Genomic DNA, 22389 nt, shown 5'->3' on the forward strand with positions numbered 1-22389 from the left:
CATATTAGAGATAGAGCATCGCTCATCCATATCGGATCTACTCCACGAGAGAGACCAAAGCCCCTCTTTGTAGAAGATCCACTTGGATTCAAGACCTCCTCACAGAGAAGACCGGTTACCATTTGTATCATCCCAAAGTGGAAATAGCACAATTGGTACCAATTCTTGTCGGTTTCTCACACCTACACAAGTAAAAGCTTATGGTGGAGCTTGGTTAGGATGGTGGCACAAAATTTAATGCAATTGTAAGTGAGCTTCAATAATGTTGGAAAACATTCGCAAGATTGCAATGCAACAAGTAGACCAAGCAATGTAATGTACACGGAAACACACACGCAAAGAGATAAGTGGGGTTGGGCAACCAGGGGTGAGCCAAAATGTGTAATCCACAAAAATGCTCTTGTTGCACAACACTAGAGAGACGCTAGCACGATTGCACAATAGGCGGATACAAGACTTGTGCACAACCTACTAAGCAAAAATGCAACGAATTCTATCCCAAGTGTGTTCTATGCAAGGTGTTTCGATGATATGATCCAAGATAATCTAATATGACAATCTTAATGTTGTATGATGCTATGGTACTTGCTTAAAATCTCTTTACTTATCTTTTCATTTTGCTTAAAAGCTTGTTTGGCTCTTTGTGTTTGAGCTCTTTTCTCATGCAATGCTTGATGAACCAAGATAGCAAGTGTGTATGCGATGACAACCTTGTGACACAAGAGATGATACCAAGATATGCAACAATGATGTATGTATGTTATCGGAAGTGTGATCAATAATGTGCACAAGTATCATTGCCGACAATACTCAATGGCTAGTCTCGATGGGTAAGCAATGCAAAGGAGTAAGGCTATGATGGCTATCAATGTAATGGCAAGAGTGATATGTCCAATAGCAAGGTGAGGTTATCGTTCTTGCTTACGGTATGGTGTCAAAATGGTGGCACGAATACCAAGATGTAGTCGAGGTGGTTGTTGTTGATGACGCGTCCGTGGCGAAGATGAGCGGCGGTGATGTCGATGTCGAAGCGTACCTAGATAGCCGAAACACAAAAGGATACGGAACCACAACTCAAATTCTTAAAGCTCGATGTGGCAACACGTGTCGGGGTGTGAAACGGGTAAGCAAAGGTGGTGGTATGCGAAAGTGGTGATGGTGTATAAGTGGTAGGAGTGCGTATGCGGAAATGTGGGGCAGTGGTGGTGACTAAACTAAAAAAATTCAGTTTCATCAGGTAACTCCGGACTTCCGGTGGTGAGCGGTCGTCCGGTCGTCGGACATCCAGTGGCGAGCGGACGTCCGGTGCCTGGGCACTGTTCGGGCACGGGATGAACTGCATGAGGGCGGGGTGGATGAGGTGAAATTCATCGTATCCGAGCGGTTTCGTGGATGGAAATGGTGGGGAAAGGGGGAAAAGCTAGATCCACTCAAAACAAAGCAAATCCACGGATCAAATCCAAGAAAATTTCAACACACCAACAAATCACAAAAAAAAATTGGGGCTATTTTTGTGGGGAATTTTGGAATTAGGGACAAAATCAACAAAAACTAGGCTAGCAACATAACGGGGAGGCTCCGAAATCATGGTCAACGTGGCTCCTGATACCAAGATGATGTAGGGTAGGAACCCTAATCGGCCGATCTTTCACGAAAGGAGCAGATCCCGCGATGAACACGAAGAACATGAGGAGGGAAACGAGGGAAAACACGTGGAAAACACAAGAGAACACTCAAACCAACAAGTATGATCAACAACAGACGATACAAAGGTAACCTGTCTTCTCCGTGAGGAGGTCTTGATGTTCTTCTCCGCAAGGAGGTCTTGAATCCAAAGGGATCTTCTTCGAAGAGGGGCCGCGATCTCTCTCGTGGAGTAGATCCGATGTGGATGAGCAATGCTCTATCTCTAAAATGAGCTAAACCAATGCTAACCTTAGCTAGGAGGAGGGAGAGGTCTATTTATAGTCTTAGTGCAAATGGGGGGTGAAGTGAAGGTGTACCTGGGCCTCAGCCCGCAACTGGACACAGCCAGGTACCGGACATCCGCTGGGGACCGGTCGTCCGGTGTCTCATGGGTGGCCAGATGTCCGGTGGCTGCCGGTCGTCCGCTCGTTCATGTGCATTTAAGTGGAAATGTGAGAGGGGAGATGTCACCTCATTTTCGAGAGCTCTTGCACGTGCTCATGTCATGGGTCCAAGTGGTGTCGTAGGGGATGTAGTTGGGTCCATGGGGATGACCTTAGGATGCTCCACATCATCTTGTCCCACTAGTGGACAATCTCACTAATGATTGCTTGCATGATGGTGATCCACCTATTCCCATGCTTCATGCTAGTGCGATTTCTTCATGTCATGACTTACCTATTTATGATGAATAATATGATGAGCATGTTGAGTTGCCTAGTTGTTATGCTATGCTCCATAGGATATCATGTGAAAATTCTATTGGTCACATCATGTTTGACAATCCATTGAACTTGTCATATGCTATGAGTGAGATCTCCCATATCGCGTCATTTCAATCTCAACATAGTAACTATGCATGCCCCATTAAAATAAATCCTGTTTGCACTTATGGCATAGATGACGAGATGATGGTCATTGGCTTTTGTTTTTCATGTGATGATATTGCCATGCTCCATTTACATGATTTGCACAATTCATCTACTATGCCATGCCATGATCACAATGTTCCAAATATGCATTGTTTTGGATGTTGTCAATATTCTCCGTGTGATGTTTCCACTAATGATCATGAGGAGACCCCCATAGTTTCCTCATACATATTAGGAGATTTTGATACATTCCATACTTTGCATGATTCTCATAATTGCTTGGACCATATGCATTCCATGAATAACAATGCTCTACATATTTCTCATGATGCATTGCCCAATTTGAGTCTCCATTATGCCATACATAAGAACAAACCTATCATGATGCATGACATGTTTCTATATCACGCATCTCATTTATTTGAGCATTGGATATTTTGTGCTAACCAACACAAGCACGTGCGCATCATGATGGATGATGTGTACACATACCACGCACACACAATTTTCCCTTTGTCTTTGTTTTGTGTAGGTACTCATGAACAATCGTCAACCTCACAATCCCATGAGTTGACGAAACGAGCTCTTGAGAGGAAAGATTACTTGGGATCCTGTGAACTATCCTTCCAAGTGCTCTCTTTGCGCAACGACTACGCGCATCTGTCTCACTTGGCTCTCACACGGCTATGGGCTATATACCGCTGGTCGCTTCATGCTCATTTTACTATGTTCACTTTGCATGTTATGCTTGCTTCTATGCATTGCCATGCAATTGTGACCCTTGCTGGCATCTACCCATGATTCACCATTATGCTACTCCTATGTGTATTTGCATGCTTGGTGGAGATCCTTGGTGTTATTGCCATGTTTATCTTGTTCCTCATGCTATTGTTGCTTGTTGTGTTGGGAGAGTCATGATGTCCCATTGCTATTTACATATGACCTCTTTCCAATACAATGATGATACATTTCTCATTTCTTGCTTTCATGATTGTGATATGTCATGTGCATTATTCATGCCCACTATTTGCACACATGACATGCTTGCCATGATTAATCCTAGTATGTTGCATCTTTGCACTACTATCTTGCTTGACTTGATCAGTATGATCGATTACCTTGTCGCATCACCTATGTTCCATTCTTTCTCGCTTTCTTGGGTTTATGTCATATATGTTCATGCCTCTCACATGATACATCTTGTTCATGTCGCTTGCCTCCAATTGTTGCATCTATGCATATCAATCTCGGAGACTTGGACATATTACTTGTGATGCATGCTTGTTTACTTGAGCCTATTGTATTTGGTTGTTCTCGCATCATATGCCTCCATACTATGAAATGTTGCCTTGTCCTTTCTTATGATGAGCATGATGCATACACTAGTTGGGTATCTTACCACCCGAATGATAGGTTTTTGCACTTCCGCTAACCTCATTTGTTTTTGTGAGTGTTTGTCATGTACTTTTCTTTTGAAGGATTCACATGGTGGTACCATCATGAGACATATTGGTTATGTGAAGGCATACAAGACGCCTAGCCCATTTTGCATCACTTGCCTATCGAGACTAACCTCTTTCAACATTATTGACTCTTGCTACCATTTTGCATTAAATTTTTGTGCCACTATTCTCACCGAGCTACTCCATAAGCTTTAGTTCGTAGGTGTGAGTGAACAAGTCTGGTACCAATTCCACTATTCTTTCATCTCACTTTGAGTGAAAACGAGATACATCCTCAACTTTGGGAAAATGTAACTTGGTATTGTTTATCTCACTTCGTACTCACCTCTACTCGAGTCTTGTGATGGATAGGCAAGGCATTTCACCTCCTTCGGTCTACAACAACGACAAGTTCGATGCCAAGAAAAACTACACCAACGCTAAGTTGCAAGCTCAAATGGAGGAGATCAAAGCCCTCATCAAGTCCTACAAGAGATCTTCCTCATCTTCGAGAAGACGCTCAAGTACACATGCTTCCAAGCTACCATCTCCGGCAAGGTCACATCCGCATCGACACCATCACCACCACGAACGTGATGGTCAAGAGCTCAACACCAACAACCGCTCAATGACTTCACCATCTCCCTTGGCATCTTCTCCAAGCGACTTCAAGGCACCTCAAGACTACAATCAAGAGAAGCTCCCCAAGCTCAAGTCCGTGACTTCCACGAGCTACTACGACCTCGACACCGACCACCAGATTCCTTTATATGGGACTCAAGAACCCGAGGAGTATCTCGAGTGGGAGCGCCTAATGGACGACAACCTCAAGCTACATCAAGTTCCTCCCGAAGATCAAGTGAAGTGCGCAACATGGAACTTCCACGACTATGCGTCCACATGGTGGCTTCACGCACCTTCGGAGACCTACGACATGAGTTGGCCCAAGACTAAGAGAGCTTTGTGGCGAGAGTTTGTGCCTCCAACCTACATGGAACAACTTCTACACCAATTGGAGAACACCACCCAAGGATCCAAGTCCATCGACACATACTTCAAGGAGATGAATATTGCCTTGCGACGAGCTGGCGTGGATGACCCCATTTCGATGAAGTTCCACTTCATGATGGGATTGCACAATGACATCTCCAAGACGATCTTCCTCGAGAACTACAAGTCCCTCGATGACAACTACATTGGTGCTCTCAAGGCGGAACAAGAACTCATGAAGACCAAGGCTTATCGACCCCAAGCACACTTCTCTAAGACCAAGCTCCAAGATGACGAGCATGAGGCTAGTACCACCAAGATGTCCAAGCCCGACGAGCTCCAAGATGATTCTCCCAAGTTTGACTTCACCGCCATGCCTCTTTGTGGCATTGATGATGGCGAGTCCTCCATGACTCTTTTTCAAGACAGTGCGGCGACGACTACGACTATGGAGCCAAATAAGGAACATGCTTTGGAGGCAAGCGACATGGTGACGAGCAAGGATGATGCTTCCATCTTAGGAGGCAAGAGTGGTGATGTGCCATCTTCGGCCTTCATCCATGGCGACGGCGATGAGATGGTTGAGTATTTCACCTCGACCACGGCGACGTATGATGACTTGAGTTACTTTTTCCACCATATTGGGAGTGAGAGTGACTTCACCACTAGCCCCATATATGATGTGTTTCCACAATTCCCATGTGAGGAGAGCCACAACTACCACCACTTGAGTGAGATGAGTGACCCCACCATATGTGAGTTTGAGTGCACATATTTTGTGGGAGTGAGTGAACCACCACATAGAGAGAGTGAGGTAATTGATAGGGCATGTGAGGCCACTATGATTTCTAACGACTTGACCTATACCTCTATTGTGTCTTCTCATTTGGTTCTAGGTCCCATATAGGTCCCATATATGATGACGCGCCGAGTCGCGACGACTACGTCCTCCCTTTGGACAAGCCAATGGCCATGGTGGAATATGATGCACCCCCCACATGGTTCCATCAAGATGAAGATGACCACCATTTGGTCTTTACCACCTCACCTACACCACTTGAGTGGAATGACAAAGGTAACATAGGTGAAGGTGATGCTCTTATCCCACTAGTAGACATGCCTGACATTGATTGCTTGCATTATGTTGATCAACCTATTACCATGCTTCATGCTAGTGCGACGTCCCCATGCGATGATTTACCCATTTATGATGAGTATGATGATTGCCATGTGGAGTCTATTAGTTGTGATGCCATGTTACATAGGATTTCTTGTGATAATTCTTTAGGTCACATCATGTTTGCCAATCCGCTTGACTTGTGATATGCTATGCATGAGATCAATCATATGTCATATTTACAATCTCTTCATAGTGACTATGCATATGCCATTAAAATTAACCCAATTTGCACTTATGGGATAGATGACAAGCCCATGGTTATTAGCATTTGTTTCTCTTGTGATGATATTGATATGCTCCCTTTGCATCATTTATCTCATATGCCATGCCATAACCACCTAGCTTTGGATATGCATTGTTTTGGATGTTGTCCATTTTCACCATATGATGTTTCCGATATTGCTCATGAGGAGACCCCCATAGTTTCCTCATACATTTTAGGAGATTTTGATCACTCCCATCCATTGCATGATCCCAATACTTGTGTGCACCATATGCTCCCCATGAATAAAAATGCTATTGTTGTGCCATATACTTGTATGCTAAATTTGCATCCCCATCGTGTTATACATAAAACTATTCTTTCATCATGGATGACATGTTCTTATGCCATCCATCAAATTTCTTGAAGCGATGCTTATCTTGTGATAACTTTCACGTGCACATACACATCATGATGGATGATGTGTACATTTACCACACACACAGTTTCTTTCGTTTGTGTCTCTTTTGTGTAGGTACCCATGAATTCTTGTCAACCTCGCAATCCCACGAGTTGAAAAAACGAGCTCTAGAGAGCAATGATGACTTGGGATCAGGGCCGGGCCCATAGTTGTACAGAATGTGCGGCCCGCACAAGGCCCATAAATTCTAGGGGCCCCAAATTTTTACATAGGCTATGTATAGCTGCTCCTAGCCCTAAAAAATGTATAGACGTTCCTGGGCGTTGGGCCACGCACAGGCCGCTGCTCGATCGGAAACAGGATCATGGGATCTATCGCAAAAGCCACTCGCGGTGCTATAGCCTACAGGAATCCTGCCGCTGGTGACGGGCGACACCGTGAGTAGGCAACAGTTCCTCTCCTCTGGTCAAAACAAAATCAATCTCGTCCAGACTCCAGAGCGTCGGCGCAGTTCCTCTGGCTATGCAAATTCAGTTTATGTGCTACATGAATCTTGTTGATGATGTATGAGTAGCTCAGTGATTCAATACTGATGATTGTTGTCCAAAATTCATTTGTCTAGCTATGCAAATTCAGTTTACGTGATGTCCAAATGTCAGTGTTTTGTTGTCTAAAAATTTAGTGTTGGTGTTATCCGAATTTCAGTTTATATGATGTCTAAATTTTAGTTTATATGCTGTCCAAATTTTCAGTGTACGTCCCCTGCTATTTTACTGCCATTTAACAAATGGTTTGCTACCTTTTTATCAAGTGCTTCAATGCACCAAGGTTGGCTTTAACCCTCTGTTCCCTTATGTTTTCCTAGGCACCAATGAGCTGGCCTTGTTGCAAGGATGAATCTGCTGATCTCGTAATCAATGGAACAAAAGGTACTAAGTATTTACTATTTATACTGAAATACTACTATTTTTTGTGAATTACTGAAATACTACTATATATGATTTGGAAAAAATAATCTGGTCTCTCATTTAGCTTAGTCCACCTATTTTTTTTTCTTCGTAGCTCCATCATCAAAAGATAAGCCCCATTTTAAAGTTTGGCACAGGGCCCCAGATATTACCGGCCCGGCCTTGCTTGGGATCCCATGGACTTTCGCACCGCTCTCTTCTCGCAAAGACTTCGCGCATTTCTTCTACATGGCCCTCACTTGGCTATAGGTTATTGTCCATTATATATCATTTGCCCATCTTTCCATGTTCACTTTGCATGATATGATTATTCCTATGCCTTTGCCATGCATTTGTGACCCATGCTTTCCATTGCACATGATGATTGATTCTACTACTTGTATATGTATTTGCAAGCTTGGTGGAGATATTTCTTGCCATTGCCATGCTTTCTTTGTACCCCATGCCTATGATGATACTATGATCTTGCTTTGTGTTCGTGCTTTCGATATGTCATGTGCATTTCCTATATCAACTATTTGCTCACATGACATGATTGCCATGATTTTCCCTAGTGTGGTGCATCTTCGCTCCACTAGTTTGCACGACATGATTGATATGCTTACCTATGTTGCATCGCCCATGATTCATACTTGCTCATTTCTTGCGGTTGATGACAACCATCTACATGCATTGCACATGATTGTTGTTGCTTCTTCTCATATATCTCCAGATGTTGCCTCTCTCATGCTAGATGATTTTCCATGTACTGAGTGCCACAATGATTTTAGTCTTGCTAATGAGATTACGCCCATAGCATTCTCACATATGATTGGAGATTTTCACATTTTTCTTGTGAAGCAAGCTTGTCTTGCCTCTTTGCAGCATATACCTAGTGCCATGAATATAGCCATTGTTGTATCATATTATTCATGCACTTGTGCTACTAATGGTTATGTTCAAGAGAGGAGAACCATCATGATGGATGATGTGTTTATCTACCATGCGCATACGTTCTTTGCTTTGTTTTGTGCATGTGTTGGAAACTTGGACTTCGTGTCAACTTCCACGTCACGTGAGTTGACAATCCGAGCTCTTGAGAGCGAACCACCTTCTACCATGACACCCCTACATCGTACTTGCTTGTGCTTCGGCATTCCGAAGGACGCACAAGGACATGCTTTCAAGGTGATATCCTTCTCTTTTGAGAACCCCCAAACCATGAGCATGCATATTGTGGATCATACTACTTGTGTTGCTTCCACCATGACTCTTATTTGTCATCTTGGACCCTTTGCTTGCACACATGTTAGTGATATTGCCTCCATTCATGATTTTTACATTCCCATGCATAATGATATATATGCCTTGTGTGTTGCATCCAATTCTTGGACTACTTGCTACTATAATATGTTTGGTTGCAACAATGTCATCACTTCACATATGCCATGTCCCATTGCTTGTCACATGATTGACTTGATTTCCTCACACATGAAGAACAATTGCTCTTTCTATTGTGTTGAGTGCCACACTATTTTCACTACACCCTATGCACGTTATGCTTGGATTGTCTTACACTTGTCCCAAGTGTTTAGACACTTCATTTTTATTTGGTGTTGTGAATGTTTCTTATGCCTACCATCGACCATTTGTCGAGCTCTTTATGCATGATTTCTATGACCTTGAGGTTGATGCTTCATCTCTTGTTACTCATATTTGCATCACTACCTCACATTTACATGCTTGTCCCCATGATTCCTTTGCTTGTGCTCAATTTATGTGCTTACATGCCATGTCACAATCCTTTGTCAAAACATATGCTTTGCATGATGACGACACTTGTTTGGTGAATCACCACTTGAATGCTTGGTTTTGCACTAATGCTAACCACATTTGTTCTTCCAAGTGTTTGTTGTCCTTGCTCCCTTTGAAGGAATCCCAAGACGTTGCGACATTGGAGAGTGCCAATTTCAAGCTTCAAGTTGACAAGTACTTGGTGAGTGTCCACTTCTACACGACGACACCATCTTTTTTCCATGGTGATTTGGTTTTCGATCCGAGGTCCGATCTTTCTCAAGGGGGAGGGGATGATGCGGAGCATCCTATGGACATCACTATGTCAAGAGTCTGTTCGGCAAGCGACACGTGCAACATCTACTTCACATACACAAAGGTGAATCATCTCCTTTATGCATGTTCACTTGACCCCTTCGACGATGGTATACTACTTGACACTCCTCTCGTGTGCATACATAGGTATTGTCGGAACACCATGGACGAGGAGGAGGGAGGGCGAGCACAAGTGTACAACTACACCATCTGCGAGAGAAGCATGGAAGAGAAGGAAGAAGAGGATCCACCCCGTCCAGGACGAGTGGTACTACTGCCCACACCAAGCGGTACTACCGCTGAAGGCCCACAAGCCACACTACTGGCCAACTTCCGCTCTACTGCCGCTGAACCAGACCAACTCCTGTGATTGAGCGGCACAAGTCCGGTACTACCGCCTGTACAAGCGGTACTACTGCTAAAGCGGTACTACCGCCCGAGGACCGGTACTACCGCCCTGCCTGTGCGCAGCCGCGGGCCTTTGGCCTTGTATCCCTCTCCCACTTACCCCTTCGTGGCTTAGACTATAAATAAACCACCTCCACCTCCCTTCTACCGTTAGCAAAGTAGTAGCTCATTTAGAGATAGAGCTTTGCTCATCCATTACAGATCTACTCCACGAGAAAGACCGCGGACCCTCTTCGGAGAAGATCCACCTTGGATTCAAGACCCCTCACGGGAAGATCCCCTCGTGGATTCAAGACCTCCTCATGAAGATGAATCTTACCTTGTATCTTTCCCTTTGTTGTTCATGTAACTTGTGGATCTTGTGTGTTTGATTGTCTAGTGGATGTGTGATTGGACTTGTTCTTGAGTGTTTCCCCTTGTGATTTCTCTCCATTCTTCCCCGTGTTCTTCGTGTTCTTAGTTGGGATCCGCTCCTTTCGTGAAAGATCGGCCGTATAGGGTTCCACCCTACATCATACCTAATCATGCACAAAAAATCGGACTTAGGTAGTGGCCTTGTCTCATGCATAGAAAGTGGAAGTTCGGAGAGGAGAGAGTTCACCTTATCTTCGATAGCCTTGGCTCTGGCTCTTGTCATTGGTCCAAGTGGCACTACTAGGAAAATGCTTATACATAGAAGTTTACTAGTAGCGTTTGTTTGGGCCCCCACGTTACTGGTAATTACCAGTAGCGCTGGGTACAAAGCACGCTACTGGTATGGCTTATCAGTAGCGTTGGTTTCTTTTGAGCACGCTATTAGTAAATATCCTCGATCGTGCCCCGCGGACAAGTGGTGGTAGTAGCGAGGGTTTGCTGGGCCGCGCTAGCACTAGAAACATAGTCGTAGCGCGGGTCACGTAATGCGCTACAACTAGCCCAGCACATCGAGACAACCAACCCAGCCCAGCGAACAGCCTCCATCGTTCCCTTATTTTCTCCTCTGCCTCCCGCGAACCCTCGCCGCCTCCACCAACGCCGGGCGATTCCGGCTACTTCCGGCAGCCCTCACCGAAGCGCAGCACACCCACGAGCTCTCCTCGCGACGGTTCTTCCTTCCCTCTGGCAAAATCTGCTCCTCGCGGCAGCAAGCGCTCGCGCACGACCCCTCTTCGCGGCTAGGGTTTCGGCTGCGTTCAACTCCGGCGCGGTGAGATCTCATCTTCCCTCGATTCATGCCCTCTCCTCTCCCCTTCTTCCTTCTCTCCCTGCCCTTTTTTCCCTTCTGTTCCACTACTTTCCTTCCTCCGTGCAATACTGCTCGCAACCTGTTTGTGTTTATGCCTAGCAGCCTTTTTTTCCTTCTGTTCCACTACGTTCCTTCCTCCGTGCACAACCTATTTATGCTTATGCAAAGGTGAAATATCGAATGGTTATGAAGTTGTGATAAAATGATTTAAATAGCAAGAGTTTTAAAACAGAGGAAAGGTGGAAAGGGCCTGGTATGCTTTTTCAGAGCAGAAATATACAATTAGACTTGTTGAGCACTATTACTCCAATCAATTAGACATGGATGTCTTTCTATATCGGCTTCTGTCTTCATTACAGAGTTCAGCTCATTAGCAAATAATAACATTTAGTTGGACGCAGCTCGTGCAAGGACACTATATTTAGTTGAAGTTCCTTGATGTGCGAGATGCAAAGATTTTAGAACAATTCGAAAGAATTACTGCTGTAAAAAATCAGGCAGCTCTATTTGTATTCGTTGGGAGGAGTAATTTCACTGCATTCACATACTGGAGAGTAAAATAATGAAAAGCTTCCTTGAGTGATGACCGATGAAAAGATTTTAGTACATAAAAAAATGACAAAACTAGCTTCAGGACGAGCAGCAGGTTTGCTAACATTTGATCTCTGTTGTGCATTGCAGGTTTGCTACTTAATTTTCAAAAAATCATGCGTTTGTATCACCATCCTATGGAACCACGAAGCCGGATCCAATGATTTCAGAGAACATTTACTATGTTTATGGATCATTACATGTGATCTGCTAGAACAAGGTGAGATCCTTTTTCAGTAACCATTTCATTTGAAGAGACATCATGCTTTTCCGAATATAACTGAACATCTAAAGCAGCCGACTCCAGGGTCTGCTAAGGTTCTATTTTAATCATACGATGAGCAAGGGGTCCGCAACATAGTCACATAATTAGAAATCTGAAGCACCATTTAGTATGTTGGCTAGTAGATGAATCAGAACTAGGCACTTTTATCTGTTGCGAATAATTTAAATATATTTTTAGTGATCTTGTGTGCATTTATAAAAAATCTTAAGGTGGTCATGATTAGGCTGACCAGTAGGCTTTTCTTCTGTGTGAACAGAAGAAGGAAGATGGTACCTATAGAACCAACGTAATCAATTCTTTATGTACATTTATAGAAAGAAAACAGAATAGATATAAGACGTTTTTGCACTTGACAAATCTATATTTTTTCTTATATAACTATTCTCTACACTTTTCATAGCTACCGAAGCACTAGAACTGCTCTCTTTGATGGCATTGAAGAAAGTGGAATACGAGCACCGGCTTATTCTTCACGTGAGATAGATGAACATGAGAATGAGCAAGCTATGGATCGATTGTAGAGATCGAGTCAGCATTCTCAAGAGGGTTAGTGCCACATAATGATTGAATATCCGAATGCTCCATCTTTGTTTTATGTAAAGAGTTGGTGTTTTCACATATTGATTGTGCTTGTTTATATTCTAAAAAAATTTGATTGTGCATGTTTATCTTTTAACTGTATCGCTTAGCTAAGATCATAAGAATATATTTGTAGTTGTACGTTTTCTAAAAATGATATCTTTTCCTCGCAAAACGAAGAGATGATCAACTTTAGGAATTGCAACTTTATCCATGGTAACCATGTGCATTACTGGACCATTTAGTTTGAATAGCCAGTGAGGAATTAAGCATGTATTTTTGGCATGAGCCCCTTTAAATTGCTAGATGAGAAGGAATCTTAACTTAATGAGCGTGAATTGTAATATATTATTTGGTTGAACTGATGCAATTTGCTGATGCCCTCTTGCTTGCTTGCTTGCGAATGACCTGGGAATTATTTCTACTTGGTGCACAGCCTTTGCTTGTTGCAATTTGCCTCAAAAGCTTGTATTCAGAATCTATAACAAGATTTCGTACTGCCTTGGAATTCCTTATCCCCTTTTACTTGTGGTCATGCCTAGCAATATCTTGGTTCATTGTTTAATTCCAGGATTTGTGAGTTCCTAGTAGGGAACACATGGACACGAAGCTGCGGCGGCGACGATGATGATATCAACATGGGGCTGCAGCGGCGACGATGACGACGACGAGATCGACATCGTCACGGGGCTGCGGCGGCGGCGACGATGACGACGACGAGATCGACATCGTCACGGGGCTGCGGCGGCGACGACGACGACGGCATCCTCACGGTGATGCGGCGGCGGCGATGATGACGACATCAACACCATCAAACACGGGCTTGTGGAGGCGCCGGCGATGATGACCTATAGGCGTGGTGTATATTGTATATATATATAAATATGTATGTATTAATTATCTATAGTAGATGTGTATGATTGACTGTATGCATAAAATGTGCGTATTATAAAATGCATGTATGTGAGTACTATGAAATGTATGTCTACACTGGAATAGGTAGATTTTTATATTTTTTAAATCTTAATTAGTTACTAGTAGTGTGGGTGTATCATAGAAGCGCTACTACTATCATCCTTTACCAGTAGCGGTTGTTTCAAAACAAGCGCTACTGCTATCATCATTTACCAGTAGCGCGGGGTAAAAATGCGCTACTGCTAAAAAATAGCTGTAGCACCATAGCAGTAGCGTATGTAAAAAACCCACGCTACTGGTAGTGTTTTTCCTAGTAGTGTGGTGTCGTTGGAGGTGTAGGAACGTCCATGGGGATGATTATGGGATGCTCCACATCATCTCCCCTCCCTTGGGGAAGATCCGACCTCTGATCGAAATCCTGATCACTATGGTTGGGCGAGAGATCTTTGACGTTGAAGATGTCGCTCACGGAGTACTTGTCGCGTGGGATGTCGATCTTGTAGGCATTCTTGTTGTAGCGTTCGAGCACCTTGAAAGGTCCATCCGCTCGTGGCCGAAGTTTGGACTTGCATTCGTTGGGGAAGCGCTCCTTGCGAAGGTGGATCCACACAAGATCTCCGATGTTGAACACCATGGGGTGCTTGTTGATTTTGCGCTTGGTCGCAAGTCGTTGTACTTGGCACTCGATGGTTTGCCTTGTATCTTCATGCACCTTCTTGAGATGGTTCACGCGTGCACTTGCGTCCATATTGATGCGCTCTTGTAGTGGGAGAGGGAGAATGTCCAACGGGGACAAAGGGCTGAATCCGTAGATGACCTTGAAGGGGGACTTGCCGGTTGTTGAGTGTCTTGCGCAGTTGTAGGCGAAATCAGCGATAGGTAGACACTCCTCACACTCCTTGATGTTATTCTTGATGAGTACTCGAAGTAGAGCGGAGAGTGTGCGGTTGTTCACCTCCGTTTGGTCGTCGGTTTGAGGATGGTATGCCGTGGAGAAGAGTAGCTTGATTTCGAGCTTGGCGCATAGGATCTTCCAAAAGTAGCTTAGGAACTAGACGTCGCGGTCCGAGACAATCATCTTTGGCACTCCATGAAGACGTAATATTTCCCTATAAAAGAGATTAGCAACATGTGAAGCATCGTCTGTCTTGTTGCAAGCAATGAAATGTGCCATCTTAGAGAAACGGTCCACAACGACAAATACCGAATCCTTTCCATTGCGAGTCCTACGCAATCCAAGTACAAAATCCATGGTAATATCTTCCCATGGTTGGTATGGAATTGGTAGAGGCATGTAAAGGCCATGGGATTGTTCTTTAGACTTTTCTTTTCGACATGTAGAGCATCGGTTGGTGAAGCGGTTGACGTCAGGAAACATCTTGAGCCAATAGTAGTTCTTGGAGAGCGTAGCGGAAGTCTTGTCGCGTCCAAAATGTCCCATTAAGCCTCCTCCATGAGATTCCTGTAAAAGCAACAAACGAAGAGAAGACTCGGGGATGCAAAGCTTGTTAGCTCTCATAAGATATCCATCTTTGATGTAATAGCGTTCCCAAGATGTATGTGTCAAACATTTGGCATAAGGAGTAGCAAAAGTAGGATCATGCTCATACAAGTCTTTTATGTGGTCAAAGCCAATGACATTCAAGTCAAGTTCAGTAACAAGCATGCATATGCGGGAAAGGGAATCCGCCACAATATTTTCCTTACCGTTAATGTACTTGATGACATAAGGAAAAGACTCAATAAATTCACTCCATTTAGCATGACGCTTGTTGAACTTGGTTTGGCCCTTAAGGTACTTGAGCGTTTCATGATCGGTATGAATGATAAAGTCATGAGGGTGAAGATAATGCTCCCATTCATGCAAAACACGGACTAAATCATATAACTCTTTGTCATAGATGGGGTAATTGAGTTGCGCTCCAGAAAGTTTCTCACTAAAGTAAGCTATGGGGCACTTCTCTTGCGTTAACACACCTCCTATGCCATTACCGCTAGCATCGCAATGAATCTCAAAGGGTTTGTCAAAATTCGGTAATGCAAGCACGGGAGCATGAGTAAGCAAATTCTCAAGCTCATTGAAAGCGGTATCTTGAGATGGTCCCCAAACAAAAGGCGCATTCTTCTTGCTCAAAGCATGCAAAGGTGAAGCAATGGTGCTAAAATCTTTCACAAAGCGACGATAGAAACCCGCAAGGCCAAGAAAGCTACGCACTTGTTGCAAATTGGTTGGTTGTGGCCAAGTCTTAATAGCATTGATCTTGGACTCATCAACATGAACACCCTTAGAAGATACAAAAAAACCCAAGAAAATGAGCTTATCAACGCCAAAAAGGCATTCCTCCATATTAGCATAGAGATGCTCTTTTCGAAGAGTTTGTAAAATGGTTTGGACATGGGTGACATCCTCTTTGAGAGACTTGCTAAAAACAAGGATATCATCGAAGTAGACCACAACAAACACACCAATGTAAGGGCGAAAGACATGATTCATAAGACGCATAAAAGTACCCGGTGCTTTCGATAGACCCATAGGCATGACTAACCAATCATACAAGCCAAACATGGTTTTGAAAGTGGTTTTCCATTCATCACCCTCGTGTATGCGGATTTGATAGTAACCACTCTTAAGATCAATTTTGGAAAAGATAATGGCACCACTAAGTTCATCAAGCATATCGTCAAGGTGTGGAATGGGATACCTATGACGAACGGTGATAGCATTGATAGGTCTACAATCGGAGCACATGCGAAAGCTACCGTCTCGTTTTGGCACAAGAATGACCGGGACGGCACAAGGGATCAAACCTTCACGCACATGTCCATGGTCTATGAGATGCTTTACTTGCCTTTGTATTTCTTTGGTTTCTTCAGGGTTGACGCGGTAGGGAGGTTTGTCCGGAAGAGGTGCTCCGAGGATGAGGTTGATGCGGTGCTCGATGCCTCGTAGTGGAGGTAGTCCCGTAGGTAGCTCACCGGGGAAAACATCGTGAAATTCCTGCAAATGAGAAGATAACACTAAAGGTAGAGTGTGAGAGGTGTTAGCTTGTGTTTCATTGTCCTTGCACAAAAGGACGTAGTGTAGGACACTAGATGGGTTCTCACACACTCCTCTTATATCACTTTTGGTGGAAAATAGGACCAAGTTTTTCTTTTCGCTCATCGTGGAGGCGCTCGATTTGGGCTTGTGGCACTCACTCTCTTTTTGCTGGCTCGCTCTCTCACTATTATCTCCACGATGGGTGGCTTGCGTGTCGGTGATCACTTGGCATCGAAGGACGTACTCCTTTCCCTTCATCTTGAAGATGTAGTGGTTCGTTCGGCCGTTGTGGATGACTCCTCTACCAAATTGCCATGGGCATTCAAGGAGAAGGTGGCAAACGGTCATTGGAATGACGTCACACTCCAAAGTGTCTTCATAGGCACCAATTTTGAAGGAGACTTGTACTCGATACTCGACTTGGATAGTGCCAGAGTCGCTAAGCCATTGCAGTTTGTATGGATGTGGGTGCTTCTTCTTGGGCAATTGGAGCTTGGAGCAAAGTTCGTCACTTGCAAGATTATGACAACTCCATCCATCGATGATGACCTTGATGGATCTTCCATTGATGCCGGCCTTGGTGTGGAATATGTGGCATATTTGGTCTTCGTCTTGGTGATGTTGGAGAGTCAAGACCTTGGAGACAACAAGAGCGGAACTTGAATCTTCATCACAAAAGACTTGTTCCACTTCATCGTTCACTTGCTGTTGCATGGCGACTTGCTCAAGAGCGTCCATTTCTCCTTCACTCATCGAGTCGTAGGTGCCGTCGTCGTTGAGGATCATGGTCCGCTTGTTGGTGCACTCATAGGACTTGTGGCCTCGACCTCCGCATGTGAAGCATTTGAAGGAACTCGTCTTGACGGTCTCATTGGTCGGAGTGGATGATGATGAAGCTCTCGGCTTGAAGTTGCTTGTAGTAGGAGGATGACTTGGAGTTGAAGAAGCTTTCTTGGAACTCGACTTGTCGATGTTGCTTGTAGAAGGCTTAGTAGACGGTGTTGGAGTCGTTGAAGCTTGGGTTTTGGAGAAGCCGTAGGACTTGGATGAGAACTTGGCATACTTGAAATCATCTTGCACTTGATGTTCCACTTTTGTAGCTTGATGCACAAGCTCGATGAGGTTTGAGTATGGTTGGAAGTCGGCGATCTTCTTGATAGGATGGTTGAGTCAATTCAAGAAACGTGCCATAGTTTGCTCATCATCTTCCATGACGTTGGCTCTTATCATGGCAATCTCCATCTCCTTGTAGTACTCTTCAACGCTCTTGGTTCCTTGCTTGAGTAGTTGGAGTTTCTTGAAGAGGTCGCAATTGTAGTAGGTAGGCACAAAGCGTGCTCTCATGACATCCTTCATTTGCACCTAAGTAGTGATGGGTGTTTCACCTCTTCTGTCTCGGCGCTCGATAACTTGTTCCCACCAAAGGAGGACATAGTCTTGGAACTCAAGTGATGCCATCATGATCTTCTTATCTTCTTCATAGTTGTGCAAACGGAAGATTTTGTCGACCTTCAATGCCCATGAAAGATACTCTTCAGGATCGTTGCTTCCATTAAACTTGGGCATGGTGAACTTGAGCTTGCTGTAGCATTGCTCTTCATTGTGTTGGGGTCGGGGATGATGACGTCCATGTTGTTGATGATTGTCAAGCTCGTGTTGCTCTTGGTGAGGAGGGTTGTCAACCTCTTGTTGCTCTTGTCGTGGAGGATTTCCATTGTCTTCATGCTCTTGATGAACTTGAGGTTCTTGTCGAGCTTGTGGAGGAGCTTGTCAAGCTCGAGGAGGAACTTGAGGAACTTGATGATGCACGCAAGCTTGAAATCTTCGTTCGTTAGCTTCTTCGGGAAGTGCTTCTTCATGTTCATGAGCTTGTCGGCCTCGGTTGGCTATGGCGCGACTTGCATCTTGGAGGGCTTGTTGCGCCTCAAGTGCTTGAGCATATCGCAATTGTTTCTCTTGACGTTGTGCATCGGCATCTTGTGCTTCTTGGTGTAGACGCGCTCGCTCTTCCTCTTCATGTTGGCGTTGTCGTTTCCATTCTTGTGCTAGCACAAAAGCCTCTTGGGTTTGACGTTGTCGGTGCTCTTGAGAGTTGGTGTCGCATAGAGGATTGAGGCTTGCTTGACGACCATTGTGCACGGCACATCGAAGAGTCTTCGATGTCGGTGTACTTGAGCCAGAGAGGGTGAAGTTGGAGTGTCGACTTGAGCGGCTCCTTCTTGATGAAGACGAAGTGGAAGAAGATCGGTTCAGCAACAAAGTGCGAATCTCGTCCAAAGTAGTCCCTTGTACGTTGCTCGGAGAGTCGCAAGTCGGCGGTGAGATTGTCTATGCGTTCACTCATTGCTTGTTGCTCTTGATGCAAAGCACGTTGTGCACCAATGAGGTGGCTCTTGGTGACGTAGGAGTTCATGTCGTCGTCATACTCAATGAAGAGTGGGTTGGTAGAAGTACTTGGCCTATCCATTACTCCAAGGGAAAAATGTGAGTGGTAGAAAGAGAAGAATGAATACCAAATGTACCTTGACCGAAGTTGAAAGTGGATCAATGACCACTCCAATGTGAACAAGGAAATAGCACAATTTGTACCAATTATTGTCGGTTTCTCACACCTACACAAGTAGAAGCTTATGGTGGAGCTTGGTTAGGATGGTGGCACAAAATTTGATGCAACTGTAAGTGATCTTCAATAATGTTGGAAAAGATTCGCAAGATTCCAATGCAACAAGTAGACCAAGCAATATAAGGTACACGGAAACACACACGCAAAAAGATAAGTGGGGTCGTGCAACCAAGGATGAGCCAAAATGTGGAATCCACAAAAATGCTCTTGTTGCACAACACTAGAGAGACGCTAGCACGATTGCACAATAGGCGGATACAAAGACTTGTGCACAACCTACTAAGCAAAAATGCAAGGACTTCTATCCCAAGTATGCTCTATGCTAAGATATGATCCAAGATGATCTAGTATGACAATCTTAATGTTGTATGATGCTATGGTTCTTGCTTAAAAGCTCTTTGCTTATCTTTCCCTTTTGCTTAAAAGCTTGTCTGGATGTTTGTTGTTTGAGCTCTTTTCTCATGCAATGCTTCACGAACCAAGATAGCAATTGTGTATGCGATGACAACCTTGTGACACAAGAGATGATACCAAGATATGCAACAATGATGTATGTATGCTATGGGAAGTATGATCACTAATGTGCACAAGTCTTGTTGCCGGCAATACTCAACGGCTAGTCTTCAAAGTGTAAGCGACGCAAAGGAGTAAGGCTATGATCGCTATCAATGTAATGGCAAGAGTGATATGTCCAATACCAAGGCAAGGTTACCATTTCTTTGGTTCTTCGTCTGTACGCAAGAACGAATGCTGGTGATCGAATGAGTATGATGAATACCAACATGTAGTCGAGGTGGTCGTTGTTGATGACGCGTCCGTGCCGAAGATGAGCGGCGGTGATGTTGATGTCGAACTGTACCTAAATAGCAAAAACACAAGTAGGACATGTTTCCGCAATCAAATTCTCAAAGCAAAATTGGACAAAAATTGTCGGAATTGGAAGTGGTAAGCGATGGTGGTGGTATGCGGAAGTATATGTGGGCACTGCAATAAAATTTGGCGAAATATGGACGGAAAACGGGCGGTGGAGAGGAAGTGGTAGTGCCAGGGGCCGGATGTCCAGGCCTAATGGTCGGATGTCCGGGCTATCGGGCCGGATGTCCGGGCTCGAGATCCGGGGATGAATGTGATGAACACCGCGTGGAGAGGTCAAATCTGGGCAAAATTCGGAGAAATTTGCAGATGGAAATTGGGGGAAAAGTGGATGGAAATCTAGATCTACCTGAAACACACGAAATCCGCGGATCAAATCCAACAAAACTTCATCACACCAACAAATCACAAAATAAATTGCCGCTATTTTTGTGGGGAATTTTTGAATTAGAGATAAAATCAACAAAAACTAGGCTAGCAACACAATGGGGAGGCTCTGAAATCGTGATCAACGAGGCTCTTGATACCAAGATGATGTAGGGTAGAACCCTAATCGCCCGATCTTTCACGAAAGGAGCGGATCCCGAGAAGAACACAAGGAACACGAGGGGGAAAACGAGGTAAAACACGAGAGGAAACACTAAACCAACACGAATAAGTCACGCAAGTTCTAGATCCTCGAATACATAAGAGAAGATACACGATCCACAATCAACTAGGGACGATACAAGGGTAGCCGGTCTTCTCCGTGAGGAGGTCTTGATGTTCTTCTCTGCAAGGAGGTCTTGAATCCAAAGGGATCTTCTCCGTAGAGGCCGCGGTCTCTCTCGTGGAGTAGATCCGATTTGGATGAGCAATGCTCTATCTCTAAATATGAGCTAAACCAATGCTAACCCTAGAAAGTTGGATGAGGTGGAGTATATATAGTCTAGGGGAGAAGGGGTACACGGGTTGGTAAGCGATGGTTGTGTATGAGGTATATGGTGGTGCTATGCGGAAGTGGTGGAGGTATGCGGAAGTTTATGTGGGCACCTGGACAAAATTTGGCAAAATATGGGCGGAAAACGGGCGGTGGAGAGGAAGTGGTGCTGCCAGGGGCCGGATGTCCGAGCTTGATGGCCGGATGTCCGGGCTCCAGATCCTGGGATGAATGTGATGAACACCGGGTGGAGAGGTCAAATCCGGGCAAAATTCGGAGGAATTTGTGGATGGAAACTGGGGAAAAGTGGATGGAAAGCTAGATCTACCTGCAACACACAAAATCCGCGGGTCAAATCCAACAAAACTTCATCACACCAACAAATCACAAAAAAAATTGGGGGCTATTTTTGTGGGGAATTTTTGAATTAGGGACAAAAACAACAAAAACTAGGCTAGAAACACAACGGGGAGGCTCCGAAATCGTGATCAACGTGGCTCTTGATACCAAGATGATGTAGGATGGAACCCTATTCGGCCGATCTTTCATGAAAGGAGCGGATCCCGTGATGAACATGAAGAACACGAGGAGGGAAACGAGGGGAAAAACACAAGGGGAACACAAGAGAACACTCAAACCAACAAGTATGATCACATATGCGCTAGATCCATGAACACAAAGGAAGATACAAGATCCAAAGTCAACAACGGACGATACACGAGGTAACAAATCTTCTCCACGAGGAGGTCTTGAATCCACGAGGGGATCTTCTCTGCAAGGAGGTCTTGAATCCAAAGGGATCTTCTCCGAAGAGGGGCCACAGTCTCTCTCGTGGAGTAGATCCGATGTGGATGAGCAATGCTCTATCTCTAAATATGAGCTAAACCAATGCTAACCCTAGAAAGAAGGACGAGGAGTATATATAGTCTAGGTGGGTGAAGGGGTACACGGGCCTCGGGCCCTTACACTATGCGCACACAGGGGAGGCCGGACGTCCGGGCGTCGGGCAGGATGTCCGGGCGTTCGCCGAGGGCCGGATATCTGGGATGGTGAAGCTGGCCATGTTGCTCTCGGGTTCGGG

General features: G+C 44.6%; 1 long non-coding RNA gene across 1 annotated transcript; it reads left to right on the forward strand.

The window, feature by feature from the left end:
* Window positions 1-11172: 11172 nt before the first annotated feature.
* LOC119266842 lies at window positions 11173-13916 on the forward strand. Its single transcript, XR_005132168.1, has 4 exons — window positions 11173-11443; window positions 12164-12293; window positions 12760-12905; window positions 13510-13916. It is a non-coding gene; the product is annotated as an uncharacterized LOC119266842 (long non-coding RNA).
* Window positions 13917-22389: the final 8473 nt, after the last annotated feature.

This window comes from Triticum dicoccoides, chromosome 1A, assembly GCF_002162155.2.
Source record: "Triticum dicoccoides isolate Atlit2015 ecotype Zavitan chromosome 1A, WEW_v2.0, whole genome shotgun sequence".
In the NCBI taxonomy this organism is placed as follows: Eukaryota; Viridiplantae; Streptophyta; class Magnoliopsida; order Poales; family Poaceae; genus Triticum; species Triticum dicoccoides.